The following is a 22,147-nucleotide window of genomic DNA, read 5'->3' on the forward strand; positions in this document are numbered from 1 at the left end:
CTGAGATGCAATAAAAAAATGGAGGCTCTAACTATTAAGATAAATGAGACAAAAGAGAGAATTAGTGATGTAGAAGACAAAATGATGGAGAGTAAAGAAGCTGAGAGAAAGAGAGATAAACAACTATTGGATCACGAGAAGAGAATTTGAGAGATAAGTGATATCATAAAGTGAAACAATGTTAGAATAATTGGAATCCCAGAAGAAGAGGGAAGGAGAGAGAGGCATAAGGTATTTGGGAGTAAATTCTAGCTGAAAACTTATCTAATCTGGGGAAGGAAACAGGCATTCAAGTCCAGGAGGCAAAATCAATAAAAATAGGTCAACACCTTGATATATAATGGTGAAACTTGCAAATCTCAGAGACAAATAGAAAATCCTGAAAGCAGCACAGGACAACCTTAACCCCAACCTACGATGGTAGAAACATTAGATTGGCAGCCCACCTATCCAAAGAGACCTGGCAGGCCAGAAAGCACTGGCATGATATATTCAGAATGCTAAATGAGAAAAAGATGCAGCCAAGAATACTTTATCCAGAAAGGATGTCATTCAAAATAGAAGAAAAAAAAAAAAAAACTTCCAGGACTTTGTAATCACTAAACAAGCCCTTCAATAAATATTGAAAGGGGTCCTCTAAGTGAAGAGAGAGCCCAAAGTAACATCGACCAGAAAGGAACAGAGATAATATACAGAAACAGTGACTTTACAAGGAATACAATGGCTCTAAATTCCTATCTGTCAATAGTTACTCTGAATGTACATAGGCCAAATGCCCCCATCAAAAGACACGGGGTATCAGATTGGATAAATAAGCAACACCCATCCATATGTTGTCTGCAAAAGATGGATTTTAGACCCAAAGCACCTCCAGAATGATAGTGAGGGGGTGGAGAACCATTTATCATGCTAATGGACACCAAGAAAGCTAGGGTATCAATCTTTATATCGACAAATTAGATTTTAAACCAAGATTGTAATAAGAGATGAGAAAAACACTATATTATAATTAAAGGGTCTATCCAACAAGAGAATTTAAGAATTATAAATATTGATGTCCCTAACATGGGAGTAGCAAATTATATAAACCAATTAATAACAAAATTAAAGAAACACAATAATATTACAATAATAGTAGGGGATCTTAATACCCCACTCACTGCAAAGGAAAAATCATCTAATCAGAAGATCAACAAGGAAACAGGGGCTTTGAATGACACACACTGGACAGATATACTCAGAGCATTCCATCCTAAAGCAACAGAATACACATTCTCCTTGAGTACACATGGAACATTCTCCAGAAAATGGGTCACAACTGGTACCAAAAGATTGGGTTCATTCCCTGTGTATTTTCAAACCACAGTGCTTTGAAACTTGAACTCATTCACAAGCAGGGAATTTGGAAAGAATTCAAACAGAAGGAGGCTAAAGAGCATCTTATTAAAGAATGAATGGGTATACCAGGAAATTAAAGAAGAATTTTAAAAATTATGGAATTAAAAAAATGGAAGCAAATGAAAATGAAAACAAAAACTGTTCAAAATGAAACACAACAGTTCTAAATCTTTGTGATGCAGCAAAAGCAGTCGTAAGAGGCAAGTACATTGCAATACAAGCCTTTATCAAGAAACAAGAAAGGTCTCAAATATACACCCTAACCTTACACCTAAAGGAGCTGGAGAAAGAGCAGTACATTAAGCCTAAATCCAGCAGAAGAAGAGAATTGATAAAGGTTAGAGCAAAAATCAATGAAATAGAAACCAAAAGAATAGTAGAACAGATCCACAAAACTAGGAGCTGGTTCTTTGAAAGAATAAATAAGATCAATAAACCCTTGGCCAGACTTATCAAAATGAAAAGAGAAAGGACCCAAATAAAATCATGAATGAAGGAGGAGAGATCACAACCAACACCAAAGAAATAAAACAATTATAAGAACATATCATGAGCAACCATATGCCAACAAATTAGGCAATCTGAAAGAAATGGATGCATTTCCAGAAACATGTAAACGACCAAAACTGAAACAGGAAGAAATGGAAAACCTGAACAGATGCTTAGTCAGGAATGAAATTGAAGCAGTAATCAAAAATCTCCTCTGACAAACCAGAGTCCAGGACCAGATGGCTTCCTAGGGGAATTCTACGAAACATTTAAAGATAAATTAATACCTATTCTTCTGAAGCTTTTTCAAAAAATAGAAATGGAAGGAAAACAAACTCTTTCTGTGATGCCAGCATTACCTTGATCCTTAAACCAGACCCCACCAAAAAGGAGAATTACAGACCAATATCCTTGATGAAAATGAGTACAAAAATTCTCACCAAGATACTAGCCAATAGGATCCAACAGCACATTAAAAGGATTATTCACCACAACCAAGTGGGATTTATTGCTGGACTGCAAGGTGGTTTAGCATCCACAAATCAATCAACATGATACACTGCATAAATACAAGAAAGGACAAGAACCATAGGATTTTCTCAATAGATATACCTGATCAAAACTCTTCACAGTGTATTGATAGAAAAAACATACCTCAATACCATAAAAGCCATATACAAAAAGCCCACAGAGAATATCATTCTCAATGGAGAAAAACTGACCACTTTTACCCTAAGGTCAGGAACATGGCAGGGAGGTCCACTTTCACCATTGTTGTTCAACATAGTACTAGAAGTCCAAGCCTCAACAATCAGACAATAAAAAGAAATGAAATAAAAGGCATTCAAATGGCACAGAAGAAGTCAAACTCCCAGTCTTTGCAGATAACATGATAGCCTATATGGAAAACTCAAAACACTCCACTCCAAAACTGCTAGAACTCATATAGGAATTCAGCAAAGTGTCAGGATATAAAATCAATGCCCAGAAATCAGTTGCATGTCTATACACTAACAATGAGCCAGAAGAAAGTGAATTTAAGGAGTCAATCCCATTTACAGATAGACCAGAAACTGTAAGATACCTGAGAATAAACCTACCCAAAGAGGCAAAGAATCTGTACTCAGAAAAATATAGGACACTCATGAAAGAAATTGAGGAAGACAAAAAGAAATGGAAAAACGTTCCATGATTATGAAGTGGAAGAACAGATATTGTTAAAATGTCTATGCTACCTAGAGCGATCTATACGTTCAGTGGAATTGCTATCAAAATATAATCAAGTTTTTTTCACAGAGCTGGAATAATAATCCTAAAATTTGTATGGAGCCAGAAAAGAGCCCGAGTAGCCAAAAGACTGTTGAAAAAGAAAACCACTTTGGTAGCATCATAATCCTGGACTTCAAGCTCTGTTACAAAGGTATAAGCATTAAGGCAGTGTGGTACTGGCACAAAAACAGACACATAGATCAATGGAACAGAATAGAGAGCTCAGAAATGGACCTTCAACTCTATGGTCAACTAATCTTCAACCAAGCAGGAAAGAATGTCCAATGGAGAAAGGACAGTCTCCAACAAATGGTGTTGGAAAAATTGAACAGCCTCATGCAGAAGAATGAAACTGGACCATTTCCTTACACCACACACAAAAATAGACTCAAAATGGATGAAAGACCTCAATGTGAGACAGGAATCCATCAAAATCCTGGAGAACACAGGTAGTGACCTCTGTGACCTTGGCCCAGCAATTTCTTGCTAGGCATGACTCCAAAGGCAAGAGAAACAAAGGCCAATATCAACTATTGGGACTTCATTAAGATAAAAAGCTTTTGCACAGCAAAGGAACCAGTCGACAAATCCAAAAGACAACTGACGGAATGGGAGAAGATATTTGCAAATGTCTTATCAGATAAAGGGCTAGTGTCCAGAATTGATAAAGGACTTAGTCAAACTCAGCACCCAAAGAACAAATAATCTGATCAAGAAATGGGCAGAAAGGAACACTGGGTGTGGTGCAAAAACAATGAATACCCTTACATTGAATATAAATTTTTAAAAAAATTCTAAAAAAAAAAAAAAAACTCAAAATGGATTAAAAACCTAAAAAAAAAGAAAGAAAGAAATGGGCAGAAAGGGGCGCCTGGTGGGGCTCAGTGGGTTAAAGCCTCTGCCTTTGGCTCAGGTCATGATCTCAGGGTCCTGGGATCGAGCCCCCCCATCGGGATCTCTGCTCAGTGGGGAGCCTGCTTCCCCCTCTCTCCATCTGCCTCTCTGCCTACTTGTGACCTCTCTCTCTCTGTCAAGTAATTAATTTTAAAAAATCTTTTGAAAAATGGACAGAAGACATGAACTGACATTTCTGTAAAGAAGACATCCAAATGGCCAACCAACACATGAGAAAGTGCTTCATATCATTCGACATCAGGGAAATACAAATCAAAACCACAGTTAAATACCACCTCACACCAGTCAGAATGGCTAGAATGAACAAGTCAGGAAATGACACGCTCGCGAGGATGCCAGAAAAGGGAACCCTCCTACACTGTTGGTGGGAATGCAAGCTCTGGGAAACAGCATGGAGGTTCCTCAAGAAGTTGAAAATAGAGCTGTCCTGTGATGCAGCAATAGCTCTAGGAGGTATCTAGCCCAAAGATACAGATGTAGTGATCTGAAGAGCTACCAGCTCTCTGGCGTTTTATAGCAGCGGTGCTGTCCATAGCCAAACTGTGGAAAGAGCCCCAACGCTAATCAGCAGATGCATGGATAAAGATGTGGTATATATATATATATATACTCAGGCATCAAAAAAAAAAAAAAGAAAGAAAGAAAAAAAAGAAAGAAATCTTGCCATTTGCAACGACATGGACCAACCTAAGTGTATGCTAAGAGAAATAAGTCAATCAGAGAAGACAGTTATCATATGATCTCACTGATATGCAGAATTTAAGAAATAAAACAGAGGACCATAGGAGAAGGAGGGAAAAATAAAACAAGATGAAGTCAGAGAGGGAGACAAACCATAAGATAGTTTTAATCATAGGAAGCAAACAGGTTTTCTGGATGGGGGAGGGTAACTGGCTGGTGGACGTTAAGAAGGGGATATAAGATTCATGAATCACCAAACTCTACCTCCAAGACTAATAGTATACTCTGTGTTAATTAGTTTAAATTAAAAAAATGTAAAATAAAAAATAAAATTAAATAAAGGTCAAGTGGTAAGTATGAACAAATACCATCATCTTACATTCAGAGTATGCCAGCACCTGTTTATCGGTCACTATGTGAGTTAATGGAATTCTTACTGGGAAAATAATATGGAGTGATTTTATAAAGCTCAGAAATCTACTTGCCAGTATGTAGAATTATTTCTTTGTTTCTGGGTTTTTTTTTTCTGTAATAGCAAAAAAAAAATTAAAAGCCCAAAACAATCCAAATAACCTTTGACAGGAGAATGAATAAATATATTATGAGTTTAATATATGATAAGATACTACTCAACAGTGAAAATTAACCTTACAGATTTCTCTAGATAGTTTGATGTCATAGATTGATGTTATCATTAATTAGAAGCTTTTCTGTTTCTAGGATGAACCCAAATTTAGAGACAAACTCACTCCAATTACTGTTTTTATGGAATATTGGCTAGATCACAGAACAGCTGCTGAAACGAGTCTTACACCCAGTCTTAATAAGTTCACTCCAGCCAACACTTGCTGATGGTATTACACTATCTCCACTTATCACTAATTTTATATTTTAATTTTTTTAAGTTTTATATTTCATTTTTTTAAATATCATGTGGGATTGCTTTTTAAATGTTGTGTTTCTAGTCAAAGAAGCCAGGGGAAAGAATCGGAATTTTCAGGTCACAGATATTTGAAGCCACTCAGAATTTGCAGAGAGACAGGGTCATATTCATACATGTTACATAGTAAAATACTTCAAGGAGAACAAAGTGCCGTCTATTTACTGTTTTTGCTAAACAAGTTTTATGTCTATGTTTTCTTTAATTTACATTTTAATTATAAAAATAATGTATGTGTACACATATGCAACCTCTTACATCTATGTCATTAAATTAATTCACATATATTGTTGCTTCATTGCAGTTAAATTGACAGCTAAGATCTGCATCATGTAATTTTATTCTGTGTAGCTGCATATCCCTTGTGACTTGGAAGAGGAAAACTTTCATTATTTTCCCCTTTAAATCATTCTCTCTCTCTCCCTTTTTTTTTTTTTTTTTTTTTGTCTGTCCCTGGGCTTGAAGCTTTTTGAATATTAATAGACCAAGAATGGCTTCCTCTTTTTCTTCTTTCTTCTTTAAAAAATTTTTAGATTCTTTCTTTCACATTTTGCCCAACCTCTTCTGCTGCTTCCCACTGTTTCTCTTTTTGCATTTTCCATACTGATCTAGCCTCCAGATCTGAAGGGAGAAAATTCAGGGTTTTGGCTTATTTCACCCATCCTGGATTGGTAAACTTCAGTGCTTTTAGTCCCTTTTCCTTCCTCTCCTTCCAAATAGCCATGCATATGCTGGACTCATTTTGTCCAGTTTCCATTCCCTTTGGTATGCCTGTTGGAATTGCTTCCGCATGCCCATAGCTTCTTATTCTTTTACACTCTGAGGCCATATTTCCATGATGTCAGCAGAGGCATAGTCTGCAACAAGAAATTCTAAAAGGGTGGGCGCCTGCGGGGCTCAGTGGATTAAGCCTCTGCCTTCGGCTCAGGTCAGGATCCCAGGGTCCTGGGATCGAGCCCCACATCGGGCTCTCTGTTCGGCTGGGAGCCTGCTTCCTCCTCTCTCTCTGCCTGCTTGTGATCTCTGTCTGTCAAGTAAATAAATAAAATAAATATTTAAAAAAGAAATTCTAAAAGGGAAACTTGTTTCTCCCAAGATAACTCAACTTAGCTAGCAGCAGCAGGTTCATGCTGATTCCTCATTTCTTTTCTTCTTCTTTTTTAAATCTTCATTTCTTGACTGTACTTTTTCTTCTACATGACACTTCATTCCAGAATCGTAACAACAAACATTTGAGATAGAACTAAAATGTTCCAGCTAATTTTATTATATGCTGTGATTGTTTTTCTTCCTTTTCATTCTTGACTAGTTACACTGATCTATTTAAAAATAAGTAGCCATGGGGCTCCTGGGCGGCTCAGTCATTTGAGCATCCGACTCTTGATTTCAGCTCAAGTCATGATCTCAGAGTCCTGGGATCGGGCCCTGTGTTGGGCTCTGTGCTCAGGGGGAAGTCTGCTTGAGGATTCTTTCTCTGTCTCTCCCTCAGCCCCTCCCCTCACTCCCGCATGTGCACACGCCTGGGCCTGCTCTCTCTGTCCCTAAAATAAATACATCTTTTTTAAAAAAGCAGCCATGATACTTTTTACTTCCAGGTATGCAAACAAGTTGATGAGTGTATCTAAATATATGTGTGTTTATGTATATTCACATACACCTACATATACATTGACTTATATTGATTTACAGTGCATATGTGTCCTACCTTGGTATTTTTTTCATGTAGAAACAATAAAATGCTTTTTTCTAGGTCCATATTCTGCTTGACTGTGGTAAAGACAATGTCTGCAAACCTAAATTGGAAGTTTCTGTAGATAGGTAAGTTTTGCTCGAAACAATGAACAGTATAACAAGAAATTTACATGGAAGAAGACACTTTTCTGTTCAAAGCAATAGTATATTTTAATGTTAACTAGTTATAAAGGAGGATAATTCATAATTTTCTGGAATAGTAAGACTATCAGTATTGAACTTTAAGGAAATAAGTACTGTTTTCACTACTTGCCTAGGTTGGCAAATCTATTTCCATGCAGGATGAGTAGTGTTACAAAGTAATATCTCTTTTTTTTTTTGGTCATATTTATTTATTTTAAATTTTTTCAATTTATTTATTTTCAGAAAAACAGTATTCATTATTTTTTCACCACACCCAGTGCTCCATGCAATCCGTGCCCTCTATAATACCCACCACCCGGTACCCCAACCTCCCACTTCAATCCCCTCAGATTGTTTTTCAGAGTCCATAGTCTCTGATGATCAGAGACAAAGTAATATCTCTTTTTTTTTTAAGATTTTATTTATTTATTTGACAGACAGAGATCACAAGCAGGCAGAGAGGCAGGCAGAGAGAGAGGAGGAAGCAGGCTCCCCGCTGAGCAGAGAGCCCGATGTGGGGCTTGATCCCAGGACCCTGAGATCATGACCTGAGCCGAAGACAGAGGCTTTAACCCACTGAGCCACCCAGGCACCCCAAAGTAATATCTCTTAAAGATATGTTTCATTATAGATACCCAGTAAGCTACCAGAATCTTATTAATATTTTATGATATATGAATTTTAAAGAATATTTTGAGAATCATGACAGTGATTAATTCAGCTTTTAGAAGAAAAAAAAATCAGGGAATTAATTAGTACCTACAAAGAGATACAAAATTACTTCAGCAACAGACATGACTGGTAGTGATGTATTAGTAGCATTAATTCTGTTTTTTCCTGAGAGAAGCATGGGATTTGCACTCAGTGTGCTATTTCCAGTTTTCTGTTGAGCTGTGAAATAGGCTTAAAATATCGCCAGACTCTGTTGAACATGTCAGTGCTATATATTTCCTTTGTTTCTTTGAACAACCCTGCTCTCCCCCTGCAGTTTTTTTTTTTTCCATTGTCTAGATTTGTATTAACTTGTAGTAATCAAAAGAAGATCTATATTGGGGACGACAATCCCCAGTATTCTGAGCCAAACTGTCAAGGCTCAGAATCAAGGAGAAGGTGCCCATGAAACTGAGCTCATGGTTTCCCTCCCTCCGCAGGCTGATTTCATTGGGGTTGTCCACAATAGTGAAGTAAGCAAACTGCCTCTTTAAAAATCGAAATGCACTCATAGATTTCATTAACATTAATGAGTTACCCCTCTATTTAGTGTAGTACAAGCTTAGGCATTCTACTTAAGGCTAAATTGCTAGGTAGTAGAGTGCCTGTCTTATATAATTCCTTTCAAGCCTGATACTTTTCATAATGCATTGATAGGACATTTTTAGAATTGCTAGCTAAGTGTCTGAAACAAGGTCAGATCCATCCATCAAATAATTTGTTAGGGGTAATAAGGTCCTCTAGGGATCTTTCAGAAACACCTTGACATTCATATGTGGCAGTTGGACACAATTCTAGCTTCTCCCATACCCACCCCACCATTTACTCAAACGGATGGATATATTTTTTAAAATAAGAAACTTAGTTATACAACTGCGAGATGTTGTCTAGGAATTTTAGTGTGTTTTTTGGGGGGATCATTAATTTATTTTCCTTTCAATCCTTCCCCTGCTTTTTTTTTTTTTCTTTTTTTGGCTGTCAAAGGTATTTGCAAGACTTTCCTGTGTATTTAAGACAAAAGACCAAACCCACCAGGTTAGGTATGTGATCTTGGAAACCCAATGAAGGCTGGAACTCAATTAACATATTTTAACTAAATAGATTTTTTTTTTCTTTTAAAGAAGAAAGCATATTTTTCTGTGGGGTTTTCCATAGAAATTTTTTAAAGAAATGCTTCAGAATGTCTCTTTAAGTTGGTTTTGATTTAGAATGTAATGACTAGCAGAGTTTGTTTGATTTTGACTAAGATAATAATGGATTGTGCTATTACACTGTATTCAGTAAGCAGTGTTTACACTGCCTTCATTTTGCTAAATGGATTGAGAACATGGGTTAAACTAAGGACTAAAATTGTAACTCTGATATTTTCACCTAATGCTTTAATGAACCCTTAAAGCTCTTCTGACAGATACAAGACTGCCGTTACTAAGTGTGATAGAGTTGTCTCATGAATTTGAAACTTATCGCCATCCCAAACAGAATCAAAGAGCACCTTAGTTGGATCAGGCTCCCCTTCAGGTGGAGAAGGGAGCCCAAGAGTTTGAGAAAATGTACTCAGTAGGTCTGCTTCTGAAGTGCTCTAAAAAGTGAACAAACATATAGCTGGAGAACTCTTCGTATCAAGGTAAATGGGAGTATATTTCATCCTACTTTTTTTCTTGCTACTTTTTCTGTAAAATTTAATTATAGTACAAAGACTTTGGTAGTTTGAAGATCTGTTTATCTTTCCTGTTAGATATTATTCAAAGGCCCAGACTTGGCAACTAACAGTGAGTAACCCTTAGAGGTATAATGAACAGCACAGTGCATACATGGAATCATCAACCTTGCGGTGGCGCCTGGATGGCTGTCAGGTAAGTGTCTGACTGTTGGTTTTGGCTCAGGTAATGATCTCAGGTCATGGGATCGAGCCCTGCATTGGGTTCCACACTACTCGTGGGGTCTGCTTATCCTGCTCCCTCTGCCTCCGCCCCATTCTCTCTCTCTCTCAAATAAGTAAATAAAAATCTTTAAAAAAAAATCTTAAAAAAATATTTTGCTAAGAGATTAGATCTTTATTCCAACCATAAAATAGAAATTATAATTATGTGACATAATAGAGATGCTAACTATAGCTACAATGGCAATCATATTATAATTTATAAATGTATCAAATCAACATGTTTTATGACTTAAATTTACACACTGTTAAATGTCAAATATATTCCAACAAAAGTTCCAATTCCTTCAGGTATAATTTCCATTAAAAGTCATTATTATTTCTAAATGTGTGGTCTCTTAGGAAGGAGGACCTGAACAAAGTGCCCTGAGTTTAACTTTTACACATGTATTTAACAATGTTTCACTGACAAGTGAACATATATTTCCCTGTTCTCATTATCTCTAGCCTTCTCACTCACAGCTCACCCAGTGTAGATAATTTCAAGTTATTTCAAGTGGCCCGCTCCAGGCTGTATAAAGTGGGAGGGGGTTTGATGAAGTCCCCACCAGAAGTTTTATTTTTGTGTATCATAAATGATCCTCAAGAAGCCTGCTTTCTCTTACCTTGTTATCTCAGTTCTTTTTTTTTTTTTTTTTTAATTTATTTGACACAGAGAGAGAGAGAGTGAGAGAGGGAATCCAAGCAGGGGGAGTGGGAGAGGGAGAAGCAGGCTCCCTGATGAGAGGGATTCCCTACTGGGAACTTGATCCCAGGACTCTGGGATCCTGACCTGAGCTAAAGGTAGATGCTTAAGGACAGAGCCACCCAGGCACCCCCAGTTATTTTCTTTAAGAACAATGTTCCCCTGCAGGAATTCGGTTGATAATTGTTAGTGGAGTTGTGATGGGCATAGACAAGGTCTGGCTCTAGCCCTACCTCTCAAGCCTTGTGTAAGCCGGGTTCTCTCGCTTTTTAAACCCATTCATTCTTCTTTCCTGATCCATTAACACAAGTTCATTGTTAATTTCCTGTCCCCAAATCAGTGTGCAGAATTGCTGTACTTTCACTGAATCAACAGATACTCACTTTTGCATTTTTATAATGTTAATATTAGGTATTATTATGAGTAGATAAAATTACGTTCATAATTGTTAAGTAGGCTCCTTTATGATTGGCCCATGTATCGTAAATAAAAGAGATTCGATAGAAGATCAGATTTAATTATCTCGGTTAGTGTTTTCAGTTTTATTTTAAGCTCAGAAAAACCCCATTTTGGAATAATTCCTTTTATATTTGGACATTGGAATTTGAATTCCACTGATTAGGTACTGTTTGAATCAATATCGCTCTCTCTTCCTCCCTCTTCAGCTCCTGGCTGGTCTTTGTTTCAGTGCGGGCCAGCAGTCCGAGATGGATACTTCCGTGAAATTCGGTTTACAGATACAAAGGTATGGAAACAACTTGTTTCAGTTTGTAATAACGATTTAGGAAATGTTACTTGTCATAAACATATTATGTAATATGTTCTAAATGTTATGGAATAGAATAGGCTGAAATTTCAGTACTTGACTATATAATTTTTATTATTTTATTATTTTTTTATTTTATTTTAAAAATTTCACTTACAATGTTTCCAAGGCTGATTACTGTTTTTAAAAATAAAATAGTATTCATTGTTTTGTATAAATATATTAATGTCATAAATACTAAAAAACAGAAAATCTAGAAACATATAGAAAGAAAATAATAATCACCCATAGATACCCTTGTGAACATTTTGTTATATATCATATCATATCAATTTCTTTTACAGAATAAGATTTTTTTTTACTTGAACACATCTCTGTATGTTTAACTATTTTCCTTATGGGTGGACATTTAATTTGCCTACAATTTTTTTTAAGATGTTATTGATTCTGAGAGAGAGGGGGGCACAGGGAGAGAAAGACTGTCCAGCAGACCGTGCAGAGCAAACGCGGCTTCCCTCTCCTGACCCTGAGATCGTGACCTGAGCTGAAATCCAGAGTTGGACACTTAAGCCACCCAGGCACCCCTGCCTCTAATTTTTTTTTCAAACTGTGATGAACATCTTTGTAGAAGATATGGTTTTCATTTTTTATTATGCCATTTTAAAAATCAATATTTCTATCCTAAGAATAATTTATTTTGAGTTTTGAGCTTGTAAAACAAAAATAAAAGAAGTAAAATTTGGTCATCTTGGAATTAAATGCCAATGAAAATCGTTTTTAGTTAGTTTTTCCTTTCTTTGTTGCTTTTAATTTGTTCATTCGTTTCACTGCATTTGCCTCTGTATGTCTTTGACGATGATCATGCTTAGGTCAGGTCTAAATATATATTTTTTTCTTTTTCAGCTCCATCTCTCTGACAAGGTAAGCCCAGTTGTTTCTTACAGAGCTGACCTCGCGGTCTTAGCCGCTGTTGTGATAAGAAGGTCAGTATGAGGACTGAGTTGAGTGTCTTATTCTTGTGAGATTTAAACTGCTTTAAAATGCAATTACTTTTTAAAAGTAACTGCGAGGCTCAGTAGCTTCTTGTAGGAAGGATCCTCCCAAATTTCCTGGTAGTTTTACCAGAGCTAGAGCTTCTGTAGAAGTAAGGTCCTAGGTGTATTCCAAAGCCCCCAATATTTGCTGGTATCCTCCAGAAATAAACCAGATGTGGCAACACCAGGCACAAAATACGTGTTGAACTTTGATGCAATGTCATTTACCAAGTCACCCGTTCCGTGAGATGCAGGTGTGTGTGCGTGTTCACATACACATACAGCTCCTTTTCTTTTAAATGTGTACATTTTTAATTAGTTCTGATTAGATTCATCTGGATACAGGGTACTTTTGAAAATGAACTGACCATATCGTTTTGTAATCATGGTAAGTTTTCTTTGGTCATCGTTTAGAGTTTCAAGTCCTGATCATATCTTTCTTCCAATTCCAGACTGTGGGCGTAAGGGGAACGCTGAGACTGAAGAAGATGCCCGGCCTCTTGTTCAGCACTTCTGTGAGGTCTGCAGTTGTTGGCTTTAACTGATGCATGGTAGGGAGCCTTTAAAGAGAAGAACAGATAGGCTACTTATAAAAAGCAAGTCTGTTTAGGGGCGTCTGGGTGGCTCAGTGGGTTAAAGCCTCTGCCTCCAGCTCCAGTCATGATCTCAGGGTCCTGGGATCAAGCCCCGCATTGGACTCTCTGCTTGGTGGGGAGCCTGCTTCCTCCCCTCTCTCTGTCTGCCTCTCTGTCTGCTTGTGATCTCTGTCTGTCCAATAAATAAATAAAATCTTAAAGAAAAAAAAAGCGTGTTTAATGATTATGTAAACTGCATTTTTAAGAATGTATCTGAACTTTCTTTGAATTTTTTCCCTATTCAGAAGTTCCTTTTTTTAAGACAAATAGCCTCAAGTGGTTAAAGAATGCACTGTATACAAATTGTCTAAAATCAGTTACTTCACTTGAATAAAAGCAATAGGTCATTGTTCAGTATTTTCATATGGATTTTTTGCAGCTCTAACTAAAAATTGAAAGTGCCTATAGCAGATCATCCAAATTTTCTTCCTACAGAAAGAAAATATCCTATGCCATCTTTCCTTTGAAAACTTTTTCATATTTTTCTCTTGTTATATATTTTCATCCTGACATATACTGCCATATAGTAGAGATAAATGCTGAGTGGATCTCCTTTGCCTAGTAGTGATCCTGTTAAAATGTCAGAGTGACTATGGAACCTCTGCTGCTATTCAGATCTCTTGCTAAAGTTGGTGTAGGGGGACGATTATGGAATACATTTTTGCTCAAAGTATTTACATTTTCTTTTCCCCATTAGCTCAGAAACAACGGTCCAAGTTCATTCTGCAAGGCAGTGCTGAATCTTCAGTGGCCTTACACACGTGACCGTAGCCCGTTGTTACACAAGCTTCAGTACAGAGCTGGCGGGCCCACAGACTGCAGGTCAGACATGGAGACTGACCCTTTGAGAATTAACGTAATGTGCTTAATAGCAACTTCTCATTATGATATTTAATGCTTTTCTTTCTAGATATATGGGAGGAATGTATGAAATAAGACATTTATTTATTTTTAATGATTTTACTTATTTATTCTAGAATGAAAAAGAGATGAGCAGACGGGAGGGGCAGAGGGAGAGGAAGACTCCATGCAAAGCACGGATCACGACGTAGGACCCGATCCCAGGACCCTGGATCGTGACCAGAGTGGAAGGTAGACAGGTAACCCACTGAGCCACCCGGGTGCCCAAAATAAAGTAAATGCTTTAGTAACACAAACCCACTCTACAAAAATACTTTACTTCATAACTAGTACACTAAAGATTAAATTGTTTATTTGTATAATGAGTAAGGATTAATTCCTTACTCTGCCAAGTCCTCATGAATCATTTACTTATGGAGAGACCCAGTTTGACTTTGGGTCCATTGCATTGTGGTTTATCCACATATGATATTGTGATGGGTGTTTTGTTGTTGAAATTTTTGTCTTTGGAAAAAGATCTAACATTTCACTTAACCTGGCTCTTTTGACTTCCATGACTTAGAAAAACTTCATTTTGTGGAGTTCTGTACTTTTGGACATCTTAGCACATGTATTTGGATAAGAAGCTATTACCCAATTTGGACTAAGGAAAGTTAAGAAAACAGAACAAAAAGCTCTTTTGAAATGATATATATACATGATTGACACTTATCACTGTTGCGCACTATGAAATTTCAGGCTGCTTCCCTGTGTTTTATCCGTGTCCCCTGTAGCTATGCAAGGGGAGAAGAAAATCATGGCTAAGCAGAGGTAACTTTCCACATACTAAGGACTCTCTGTGCTTACGTTCTACCATATATTAAGTAGTAAATTTGTCCTAACACATTTTCAGTCACCGTGTTTAATCATATATAACAGTTTATGCCAAAACATCAGTGCAAAATGTTTTCCACTGTTATATACCATCAGTTTCTCTGTAACCCTAGGTCTCAAATTCACAAACCTAAAAGAATGACACAGTTCCTGGCCAAGGGGACGCGAGCCATCTCCTCACCAAGCAGTATCTCACCCTCGGCGAGGGAGATGTTCACACTTCGGTAAGCGCCACTTCAACAACAAGCACGTTAGACATTAAAAAATATGTGATTATAGAACTGATGCCAGAGAACATTTCAAAAATAGCGACAGCTGTGCTTGGAAGAACCACATATATTTTTACACTATTCACTCCACTTACTGTCCTCGTTCCTAGTCAAATTAATGCCAGGTTTTCTGCAAATGATCTATCTTTGTAGATTGCCAACAAAAGTATTTTGTATTCCAATTTATTTTTCTGGCTGTACTCTAACTGACCTCTTTCTTGACCTCATCCTAATCTTGGAGGCTTTAGTGCAATATTGGGAGAAAAACCCAGGAGGCCACAACAAAAATATATTACAAGAATAATTAGCATTATGTTATAAAATGTTATGTTATATATATATTATATAATGTTATAAAATGGCTTATCATTTAAGTTTTTGAAATTTAATCAATCTGCTAACCATCCGCTAGTGGGGAATCCAGGACAGTGTTTGTATTCATTCGTAAGCACCTTACGCTCACATCACCACATTCCGTAGGTCTTAGTTTGCGTCACCCTCAACTCTCGGTGACGTCTGGCACTGTCGGTCCCTTGTGGCACCACTCCTCGCTCACGTCCGAGACCCGGCTCTCGTGGCCCTCCCCCGTCACCACTCGCTCCTTCTTACTCTTCACCTCCAGACCTTTCATTCTAAAGAGTGTTCCAGGGCCCACGACTCAGATCCCTTACTGCTCCAACACATTCATCCGTTAGATCTGTGCTATCCAATCCACGGACACCAGACACATTTCAAGTAGCCACCTGTGGCTCCTACTTCGGGAGGCAGAGGTACCCCCGCACTGATGATTTCTCATCATCTCAAACCTCATACTGATGTTGTGGGAAGCTACCGTCAGACAGTGCTGTTCACTCTCAGGGCTGCAAACACCATCTCTGTGTGCATGACTTCAGTTTACGTGCCCAGCTGGATCCTGGCATTGAACGCCAGACTCCAGTATCTGACGGCCTGCTGGAACTCCTCTTAAATATTTAATAGCAATCTTAAATTTTTTCCCAAGAACGTCCCGCTGAGTTTTCCCAACTCTGTTCTTCCTGCAGTGTTCCACGTTTGAGTAAGGCATTGTCCAGAATCTAGGAATTGTGGTTGACTCCTCTTTTTCTCTCAAACTTCACATCCTATATACTAGCCAGCGCTGTCAACATCTACTTTCCCATTGCCCTGAACCTGGGCCCGGCCCAGCAGCGAGACCCCTGTTACGGCCTCACCAAGGCCTGCCTCTCTTACTTGGATTATTGCCAGACTTCTAGCTGGACTCCATACTTGTCTCCCCCAGACCACAGTTTATTTGCCCAACAGGAGCCATAGTGATCTTTTTAAATGGAGAAGAGAGCCTGTTCATCATGTTCAGTGCCTTCCCAACTAAGTCAGAGAGGAAGCCTTTCAGCCCAACAAGATCTAGGCCTTCAGAACGTGCCAACTGCGTTTCCTCTCCTGCCTCACTATTCATGTCTTGGCCACCTTGGTTTTTCCTTGAACAGACGTGCCCAAACATGTTTCTACAACCAGGCTTTGAAAAATTTTCTCCAATCTGCCTGGAATGCTCTTTAGAGGGGATGCTCTTTCTCCAGAAAAACCTGGGGCTTATCTTCCCGTCTCCTTCCAGTGTCCTTAACTGGCAGATTATGACAGGACTTCCCTCACCAGCCATGTGAAATAGAAATCACTTTTAACTTCCACCCCACTTCTGATCCTGTACATTACCCTCCTACACAACTACATTTAAAAAAAAATTGAGATAAAACTTGCATGATGTAAAATTCACCATTCTAACGAATTTGAAGTATGCGATTGATTGATTTTTAGTATATTCATGACATCATGCAGCCACCACCATTATCTAATTCCAGAACATTCTCATTGCTTCAAAGAGAAATACAGAGTCACTACCCAATCCTCCAGAACTGTCGCCCGTCCCAGCAACCCCCCGTCTGCTTTCTGTCTCTAAGGATCTGTCTGTTCTGGACACCTCATATAAATGAAATCGCATGATACATGGGCTTTTGTGTTTGGCTTCTTTGATCAGTTTAATGGTTTTAAGGTTCACCATGTTATAGCATATAGTAGTACTTCAGTCATTCTCTGTGGCTGAATAATACTCCATTCTGTGGATATATGACATTTTGTCTATTCATTCATTGACGAATATTAAGTTTGTTTCTACTTTTTGTTTACTTTGAATAGTGCCATTATGAGCATCACAGACAAGTTTTTGCAGGGACATGTTTCCAGTTCTCTTGGAAATAAACCTAGGAGTAGTTCTCTGTAGAACTCTGTTTAACTTTTGAGAAACTACCAAACTTTTCCAAAGTGGTTGCAACTTTTTTATTCTCAACCAGCAATTCAATTTGTCCATCTTTGCCATCACTAGCGCTTCCCTTAAAAAATTCTTTTTACTTTACTTTATGGTCATCCTTGTCAGTGTGAAGTGGTATCTCATTGTGGCTTTATTTGTACTTCCTTGATGACTAAGATGTTGAGCATCTTTTGAGTTATTGGTCTTCTTTTGAGAAATGTTTTTTCAAATCCTCTGCCCATTTTTGTTTGTTTATTTAAATTTATTTATTTTAAGGAGCAGAGGGAAGAGCAGTGGGAGAGGGGAAAAAGAATCCCAAGCAGACTGACTTGACACTGAGCATGGAGCCCTGTGTTGGGCTCCATGCCGTGACCCCGAGATCATGACCTGAGCTGAAACGAAGAGTCAGTTACTCAACCAACTGAGCCACCCAGGTACCGCATTTTGTCCATTTTTAAATTGGGGTGTTTGCCTTTGTTGTTAAGTCATAAGTTCTTTATGTATTCTGGACACTTCCCTTTTCAGAGCTATTATTGTGCATATTTTCTCTCATTTTGTAAATTGTCTTTTCACTTTCTTGATAGTATCCCTTTGATGCAAAAAAGTTTTCTAATTTGAAGACTTTCAGATTTGTCAAATTTTTTTCTTCTTTTGTTACTTCTGCTTTTGCTGCTGTAGTTAGGAAACCATTGCCTAACCTGAGATCCTGAACATTTATGCCTAAGATTTTTTGTTTTCTAAATTTTATATTTTTGAGTCTTATTTTGATCTATACATGTATCTTTAGGCAAGTACCAAATTGTTTTGATTATTATAGCTCTGCAATAAGTTTTGAAATTGAGAAGTGAGTACTCGAACACTTTCTTCTTTTTCAAGATTGCTTTAGCTATGTGAGGCTCTTTACAATTCCATATGAATTTTAGGATCAGCTTGATCATTTCTACAGGAGATGTAGTTGGAATTTTAGCAGCAGTTTTCCTGGATCTGCAAGAATTTAGGAGTGTTGTCATCTTAATGATAGTAAGTTTTTCAATTCTTGAACATGAGATATCTTTTCATTTATTTAGGTCTCCCTCAATTTCTTTAAAAAATATTTTGTACTTGTAAGTGTATGCAAGTCTTGCACTTTCTTGGTTAAATTACTTCCATGTATTTTGTTCTTTTGGGATGCTCTTTTATTTTTTTATTTTTTTAAAGATTTTATTTATTTATTTGACAGAGAGAAATCACAAGTAGATAGAGAGCCAGGCAGAGAGAGAGGGAAGCAGGCTCCCTGCTGAGCAGAGAGCCCGATGCGGGACTCGATCCCAGGACCCTGAGATCATGACCCGAGTTGAAGGCAGCGGCTTAACCCACTGAGGCACCCAGGCGCCACTGGGATGCTCTTTTAAATAGAATTGTTTTCTTAATTTCATCTTCAGAATTTTCATTATTGGTATATAGAAATCAGTCTCGCATTCTGTACCTTCCCCATACTTGTTTATTAGCTCTAATAGTTTTATTGTGGATTATTTAGTGTTTCTGTACATAAAATCCTGTCTTCCATGAACAGATAGTTTTTCTTCTTCCTTTCCAATTTGGGTACCTTTTATTTCATTTTTTTCTTACTTAATCATACTAGCTAGGGCCTTCTGGACAATTTGAACAAAAGTGTCATGAGTGGGCACTGTTGTCTCATTTCTGATCTTAGGGGAAAAGCATTTTTCTTTCACCATTAAGTGTGATATTAGTTACCAGTTCTTCATAGATGCCCTTGCAAGGGTCAGGGAAACTTGGTTATTCCTTGTCATCGACTAGAAGTGCTACTTACTGGGTAGCATTGTTGTAACTATGAATGTGGCAGGTCTAATGCAGTTTGACCAGCACATGCAAGGTGGTCATTATTTCCTATTCAGTTGCCTTCCAATTATTGATAAAAACACCAAATGTAGCAAATTCAGCACGGAACCATCAGCCATTTGATTTTTACGGGTCTGACATGGCACAGGTGTTCAAGATTCGTTCTGCTTCTTTTTCTTTTCCATAGGCATAGTAGGATCTGATTTTTATGTCTTACTATAATCATCACGCTCTGGGTTTACTTAAGAATATTAATTTGTAGAAGAATGTTGACTTCTAAAATCTTAGAGTTTTCTAGAAGAACGTTGGTTTCTGGCCATAAAAATACATCTTTTAATATTATAGATCTTATCCTTATACAACAAATCACATTAAAATCAACCCCTTTATTTCTATTTTATTATTTTTTTAAAGTAGACTTCATGCCCAGTGTGGAGCCCAACACGGGACTTGACCTCACAACCCTGAGATGAAGACCTGAGCTGAGGTCGAGTCAGACGCCTAACTGACTAAGCCACCCAGATGCCCCTAAAACTGACCCCTTTTAAGAAAAAGCATTCATAACTCCACTATTAGCCTATCATTTTAAACAGGATTCTTATAAGGCAAGAGAATCTGGATCATCTCTTCAGCCCTCACATAAAACAACAAGTACTTTTCTTTTAAGTAAAGAATTTGTTTCAGCAGGGTTGTGGAATTGCTGAGTGCCTGAAGATTGCCTTCCAGGTTGGACGACTAGACAGCGGAAAGACTGCCATCCTGTATGTAAAGTCCCTGCTGTGGACTGAGACCTTCATGAATGTAAGTAGACAGATAACAGCATTCACCAGTCTATCCGTTTTCTCCAAGATGTGAAAAAGGCCTCACCTCAGAAATCATTTCATTGTTATTTCTGTACAGAAAGAAAACCAGAATCGTTCATACTCTCTGAAGTCATCTGCTTCTTTTAACATCATTGAATTTCCTTATAAGAACCTTCCAATTAGGGCGCCTGGGTGACTCCTTAAGGCTCACGCCTTCAGCTCAGGTCATGATCTCAGGGTTCTGGGATCAAGTCCCACTCAGGGTCCCTGCTCAGTAGGGAGCCTGCCTCTCCCTCTGCCCTCCCTGCTTGTGTGCATTCTCTCTCTCAAATAAATAAATAAAATCTTAAAAAAAATTTTTTAAAAACTTTACAAGTGAGGGTATCTTCAACTCTACATCAGTAAGTCATTGACTTGGGGAAATGGAATAAATGTACTCAGTTCAATGCCAAAGATATTTTTAAATTTTATTTTAAATAATGATACCTTAACAATTGTAGAAGTTACCTGATAGGCTTGTAACCAATTAAATATTATTTTACTCGCTCACCCCAGAATTATTAAAGGTAGATTTTTTTTTCTTTAACATGCTATTACATGTTAATTTTTGTTTAATCCACAATCCATTTCCTTACATTTTAATTTGTATATTTAGGTTCTATTTCAAATACTAAAAGCCACCCTATACTAAAAACTCTATGATCAGAAATGCCTCTTTTGTGTAATAGTTTAATTTCCTCTCATCATATGATGCTAAAAGCCACACGCAGTTGGGAATCATTTCCAGAGTACATGTATTCCACTGTATTAGTCTGACTATTTAAAATACAAAAAAAAAAAATTTAGGGGGTGCCTGAGTGGCTCAGTGGGTTAAAGCCTCTGCCTTCAGCTCAGGTCGTGATCCAGGGTCTTGGGATCAAGCTCCGCGTCGGGCTGTCTGCTCAGCAGATACTGCTTCCCTTCCTCTCTCTGCCTGCCTACTTGCACCCTCTGTCTGTCAAAAAAAAAAAAAAAAAAAAAAAAAGAAAGAAAGAAAGAAAAGAAATTAAAATTAAAAGACTGTATTTCTTTGATAAACTTGCTTATTTTTAGTATGCTCTTAGAGCAAGAATTTTTAGTTGTAATTAATTTATATTTTTCCTATATATGTGTTCTTCCTTATATTTCTAAAATCTTACTGAACTAAGGTCAAGAGGAATCTTTGCAAATTACAGGAACCTGCATCCACCCTTCCACCCCCACAAGAAAACTTGGAACTGAAATTCTGAACGTGGCTTGCTGATTTCCTTCCAGAAATAGCATGACGCTACTCACAGGGATATTACCTTAGTTTCCACAGGTAGCATGTGTAAAACCAGTCTCAGCTACCAAAATAACTACAGAAGTTACTTTTATAAGCAATTCAAGTTATTGGGAGCCTTTTAAAACTTTTGTAGTTTTATTAACATAAATTACCTTTTTAGGATTTTTATATAAAAAACTGCAAGGTGGCACATTATAGTTTTATATGCCTTCGGGGTGATGATTCTTCTAGAGGAATATGTGATTTATTCACAGTTCCTCAAGGTGTGGGAATGACTCCTAATTATACCTATTTTTGTGCAATTATAGCATGTTATGCTTTAGAAATTGAGAGCTTAGTAGGTTTTTTTTTAATATTTTAAGAGAGTTTAGTAGGTTTTTAACTGCTGTCCTCATTAGGCAATGATAAATATTTCCCTCAAATAACTGAATATTTTTCTGTTTTAAAAATAATTGAAATTTACCTGCCATGTCTTGTGTTCTAATTCCTTACACAAGTGGCTAAGCTAGAATGTATTCATAAAGCAGAGGAATGTGAGTTATATATGTTAGAACATGACAAGACCC

At 37.5% G+C, this 22,147-nt stretch overlaps 1 pseudogene; it reads left to right on the forward strand.

Moving 5' to 3' along the window:
- The first annotated feature begins 3,648 nt into the window (after positions 1-3,648).
- LOC101690880 lies at positions 3,649-20,474 on the forward strand (annotated as a pseudogene).
- Positions 20,475-22,147: the final 1,673 nt, after the last annotated feature.

Source organism: Mustela putorius, unplaced genomic scaffold (assembly GCF_011764305.1).
Source record: "Mustela putorius furo isolate JIRA1106 unplaced genomic scaffold, ASM1176430v1.1 tig00000992_pilon_pilon_pilon, whole genome shotgun sequence".
NCBI classification, from domain to species: Eukaryota; Metazoa; Chordata; class Mammalia; order Carnivora; family Mustelidae; genus Mustela; species Mustela putorius.